The sequence below is a fragment of the Crocodylus porosus genome, unplaced genomic scaffold (genome assembly GCF_001723895.1).
Source record: "Crocodylus porosus isolate Cpor-Errol unplaced genomic scaffold, CroPor_comp1, whole genome shotgun sequence".
NCBI lineage: Eukaryota > Metazoa > Chordata > Crocodylia > Crocodylidae > Crocodylus > Crocodylus porosus.
In genome coordinates this window covers 169,229,868-169,235,401 of record NW_017728906.1, presented here as the reverse complement: position 1 = coordinate 169,235,401, position 5,534 = coordinate 169,229,868, and the positions used below count along the sequence as shown (strand labels likewise).

At 50.3% G+C, this 5,534-nt stretch overlaps 1 protein-coding gene across 1 annotated transcript in view; it reads left to right on the top strand.

Annotated features, from left to right (window-relative positions):
- The window catches only part of SGCG (sarcoglycan gamma), a 234,021-nt gene that overhangs the window by 19,815 nt on the left and 208,672 nt on the right, over window positions 1–5,534 (top strand). Inside the window, exon 2 of the mRNA XM_019530178.1 lies at window positions 3,945–4,032. The gene's annotated coding sequence lies outside the window, so the exon portion shown is untranslated. The remainder of the gene's footprint in view (window positions 1–3,944; window positions 4,033–5,534) is intronic.

Genomic DNA, 5,534 nt, shown 5'->3' with positions numbered 1-5,534 from the left:
GGGCTGTGACAGTGGGGGAACTCAGGGGGCTCGTGGCAGACCCCCCCCCATGCAGTGTAGAACAGTGGGGGGCAGCAGGGATCACCCCCCAGCAGGTGAGCAGCTGATCAACAGGGGCTTATTTTTTCCTCAAAGCTCTGGGAACTGGGGCTGGGTGGCGCAGCCATTGATGGGGCTGGGAAAACAAGCAGGGGATGGGGTCTGTGCGATTTGGAGATTTGGCCAATTTGGCAGCCGCCGAATCTCAATCAGATTTGATTGAATCCATTCAGGTCAGTGATTTGAAATCACCAAATTGAATCGCTGTCCCCCAAATCAGCCGAGTCCAAACCCAAAGTGAATACTAGCCACTTCGCACAGGCCTACATCACACCCTCATACTCATTTTGTTTTAAAAGGCCGTATAAAGAAAAACATTTTTCCAAAGTTATGGTGGCATAGAACATGGACAAAACCTATTTTTTTAGCTGACCTACCTTCCCTTTCCTGCTTAACTAAAGCTGAAACCCAAGCTGCTCCTTTACACTGCTCTCCACAAGTGGATCTATGATTCTGAGAAGAGCAGAAGAGTCTTCATGCCTGTGAAATAGCAGTAGAGAGATAAGGAACAGCTGTCAGACAGTAGAATTGCCCTAAGGAAAGTAAGCTTTATTAGTGACACATCAAGACTAGGGCTATGCGAAATTTTGATGGGTGTTTAGTTTTGAAGTTGTTTCAACACATTTCAAGCTCAAAACAGTGAAATCAGAACAAAACAAAAGGCTTTTAAACAGCTTCAAAACAAAATGAGGGCTCTTGAAATGTTTTGAAAGTTTGAAAAGATTTTGAGTTTTGAAGCCCGGCTTGTTGCAGCATGGGCCCCCGGATCTGCACATGGGTGACAGCAAGCTTCCCCTGCCTGCTTGGGCCAGCAGCAGCACCCGGCTTTCTGGCACTCGGCACAGGCTGTGCCCAGTGTCAGTCCCAGGCGGCGGCGGCCTGCTGTCATCCCACGGGCAGATCGGGCCCACACCGCCCAGGAAGGCTGCGGGCCTGTGCCAGACTCCTTCCAGGGGGTGCAGGCCTCCAGTTGTGTGAGGGATGACACCAAGCTGCTGCTGCCAGCTGGGACCGGCATTCGGTGCAGCCTGTGCTGAGCACCGGGAAGACTGGTGCTGCTGCTGGCTAGGCCTGTGGGCTAATCTAGGGGCCCATGCCCCCTGGGAGGAGTCTTGGAGGATTCTGGCACAGCCCTGCCACCCTCCCGGGGGGGGGGGCACACTGGATAACAGCATGCTGCTGCTGCCGGCAAGTGATATGAGTTTTGCTTGTCAGCAGTTTGCAGTGCAGTTTTCAAGAAACCCCTGCACCTATCTCCTTGAAACTTGGTAGGCTTCATGCCCTTGGAAGGGGCTACCATCCCAAATGACATAGTTATAGGCATTTTCATGATTCTCCATTATAGCAGATGGGCGAAATGTCGAAATGGGTCAAAACAGCGAAACCGTTTTGACAAAATGAAACTGAGTAGTGCTTTGAAACAAAAGCAAATGTAAAATTGAAACTTGTCCCTTTGAAACAGCAAAATAGAATTTTAAAAAATGGTGCTGTTTCACACAGCCCTAATCAAGACTATTAAAAAGAGAAGTGATACTTAACACCTTCAGAGCAAAGAACAATGAGTCATTAGCAGGAATCCTGGTTTTCTCAGTTTAAAAATCCCAAATGTTGTGACTAACACTCACAAAATCTGTGCATTTCCACGATTAAAATGAAATATATATTTTACAGGTGCACCGATACATCAGTCCAATATCAAATCAGTACCAATATTAAAAAAAATTGCTGTATAGGATATCAGCCCGATGGGGCCAATAATTTGGCCAGTAAATGCTTCTGCTGTGCACAGCTGCAGCACAGCACTCAGGCAGCCAGGAGCAGAGTGGGCAGGAAGGAAAGCTGCCTCCAGCTGGTCAGTTTGGTGTGGGACAGAGAGACTGTGCCACTGCTGCCACCACTGCCAGAGCCCTCTGCCAGCTATGCTGCCAATGTGAAGCACCCCCTGCAGGTCAAGCAGCATCAAGGGGGCACAACTTTGCAACACTACCCCCACCGCTGCTGACATTCAGGGGGCACCTCACCATGATGGTGTGGCTGGCATAGGGGTCCTGGCTGTGGTGGCAGTGGCAGCAGCGCTGAGCCTCCCTGTCCTGCTCTGTCCTCCCATGCTGCACCATGCCCACTTAGCTGCACAGGCCCATGGGGAGGGCAGCAAGGCAAGGAGCCCTGAGACCCACAGTAGGCAGCTTACATCCTCCCTGCCCCATACACAAATCTGGAGGGGCATGACACCTGATGATTTAAAAAAAGATTTTTGATGTCCTGTTCCTTGTCAATTTACAATCTGTCTTTTCCATTAGTCAAAGCATTAACTAAATTAGATCGTTACCCCTATAGAACTGAAATCGAATGAGCCCGTCTGGTTGGACATCCAGATTGATGAGGACCTTTGAGTACCAAGAATTCTAATAACCTATGCCCTTCTTTCTTTACAGCTTACAGCATTTAGAAGCCTCAAAAGTCCTGATCTGGAGGCTGCAGGCCTATCATTGTGTTTAAAACCCACTGATGGACCCATCCTAAATGAATTTGTCCTCTTTTGAGCCTGGTGAAATGCCACCATCCACATCACATAGTCCACATATTCATCACTGTATTTTCTTGCATACATTACCTTTCCCCCAGAATTAGCCCCCAATATTGGGATGGTGCATTAAAGCAGGGAAACCGATTCTCTGCCTGAAATGCAGGCATCCTGCTTTGGATTCTAGCTCCACAGTGCAGCAGCTAGCGCATTACTATTTAAGCTGATTGACTTTCTCAGCTCCTTAATGATCAGGGATCCGAATTTTCTGTTTGCTGTGAAAAAACATGGGTTTTGTCCTTTAAAGGAGAAAAACCCAGGAAACCACTTGTTTCCCCGTTGTAGGCCTGCAGAGTTCCACCCTTCAAGGGGCTGCTTGGGGTGTGGGGAGCGGGACACAGGGTGCCATGTGTATGTGCGCACATGCACACATGCTGGTCACCAGCAATAAAGCCAGGTGGTGGAGAACAGCTCCCGCAGCTGTCTGCAGGTAAGTCTATTGTTGCGGGGGCAGGTTTATGTGGCCATAGTGAGAGCAGGAGTGGGGCAGGATTGGTGACTAGGGCTGGGGGTGCTGCCCAGCCAAGGCAGTGCCCAGGGCAGGAATGTGCAGCTGTGGGGCCTGACTGAGGGAGTAGTTCAGATCCATGGGCAGCTCATCCAGGGGGCTAGAGGTAGGGACTGACTCCCTGCTGCTGCATGTACTTCTGTGGAGGGGTACTGACAGAAAAGCAACATACAAGGTAAAGCCTTTTGGGAAAACTCTGCTAAAAGCTGCTATAGATTACAGTAAAAAAAATTACATCTGCTTTTGAAATTTGATATTGAGTAACTTACGCTCTCTCTCTCTTTTTTTTTTTTTTTTTTTAAAAACATATATTTTACCTAATGTGTAGGTTGGGGTGGCTGAGCAGGGCACCAGCCCCAAGTGCTAATTAGAAGGGCTCCAGAGTGCCCTGCCCCATCTCACCCCCCACCACTCTCCAGTGCTCAGCACATCTCCAGCTCTCCTGCCCTGGACACTAAAGGCTAGTTATGCCTCTGATTTTCTCTCTCTAGATCCAGCTGTAGACTAAACTTTTCTCCTTTCCCATAAATAGCTACATTGAAATGAAGTCTTGCAGGGGGGGGGGGGGGGGGAAAAAAAAAAAAGAAGACTTCTAAGCCCAGTTCTGTTTGTTTGTGTTAATTCTATAACTTTACTGTTCCGTATATGGAGCACCACCAGTTCTGATGTAAAGTTACCCTAAGGGTATAATCCATAAAATTCCTTCTCTACCCATACTTTTTAAATGCTATCTTTTCCCTTGCATTCAAACAGGTCAGCTACCTTCAGGTGATTCTAAACTCACTAAAACTCAGACTGCTCCAGTCCCATTTTCTGAACATTTCTGAGGATATTAATTGAGGTATTTATTCATTCTCTTAGCCAAAGTCAAAAATAAAAAAAAGTTATCTTAAATAGGTAGCAGAGCAGATAAAGGTATGCAGTTCTAGACCCAGAACAATGTAACTGAACTTTTGTGAGGAAGAGACACAGGAGCACAAGGAGGAACCAGCCAAGTCATTGAGTTCAGTCCCTTGCTACTGCAAGCATCAGTACTCTGCGATTCCTTTCATAAACTGAGAATTTGGACGACTCCAAACAAAGAACACAGAAAGATCTATATCAAGGTGTCAGAGTGGGGCCTAGGAGCGGCCGTGATCTTGCTAGCGCCCCCTGCCGTGTCAATTAGGTGATCCAGCACCCTCTACTCACCCGCCACGTCTTTGATGTTATGAGGTTCAATATGGGAGGCTGCCTCTTATCACCCTGGACACCGCTGATGCTATTCCTCCACTCCAAGTGGGGTGCTCCAATGCACCCCTGCCTTATGGGCAATGCGTGCCTCCTACCTCCCCTTCAGCACGCCCCAAGCCTCACAGCTCTTCCTGGACGTTATTAGGTCCTTGCCCCTCGGCTGGTCACGCGTCCGGCGTCCCTTACTATTGATTAGCCCTATCGGGCTTACTGATGGTATTGTCCCCGCTGGGCCAGTGGCTCACGCCTTACCCTAGCCCCTTTGGGTTCCTGTCCACAATCTATATCAGTTAGGCTCAGGCCGCCTGAGCCTTACCTGGCCCCTTTGGCCCTTTGAGGTTCCCACTGCTGTGGGACCTCTCCAGCATCCTTCCTTGTCCGTACCCCTGCTGGGGTTTCAATCGAGTTCCGGTGGGGCTTAGGCAGCCTAAGCCTTACCTGGCCCCTTTAAGCTCCCAGCACTGTGGAGCCCCTCTGAGACTCTTTCCTGGTCTTACATCCGGTTGGGGCTCAGGTGGCCGTAGCTGTGCCTGGCCCCCTGGACCACCGTCTGGGTCTCTTGTCCTACCAGGGTTTCTCCCCGACTTGCCCCACAGGGCCGGGGTCAACACCCCCGCTGCCCATGCTCTTTACCCTCTCTCAGGCCTATGCCACGCTGCCCGTGCTCCTTGCCCTCTCGGGCTTCCCAAGTTTGGGCTCAGGCAGCCATAACCCTGCCTGGCCCCCAGACCCACCTTCTCGGGCCTAGCCCGCGCTCCTCCCGCACTTGGGGCTCAGGTGGCCCGTAGCCCTGCCTGGCCCTCTAGCCCTTTTCAGGGTCATTCACCCCACTGGGCAAAACTCCGCCCTCACAGGCTGGGGTCTCTACACCCCACACGCTGCACCTCTCCGGCACTCACTCACTATGCCAACTACAGCGGCATTCGCTGTGCCACCCTGGCACTGCTTGCTGTGCCCTTACTGGACACCAGGAACCCCTGAATTATTGGGGAGCTCCCATGAGACCTCCTACAGCCTCACCCAGTCCTCCAGTATTAGCAATATCAAACAGAGAACACAAAAGCCATGAGCCAACCAGCCGCAACACAACAATAAACCTTCTGGCTATAA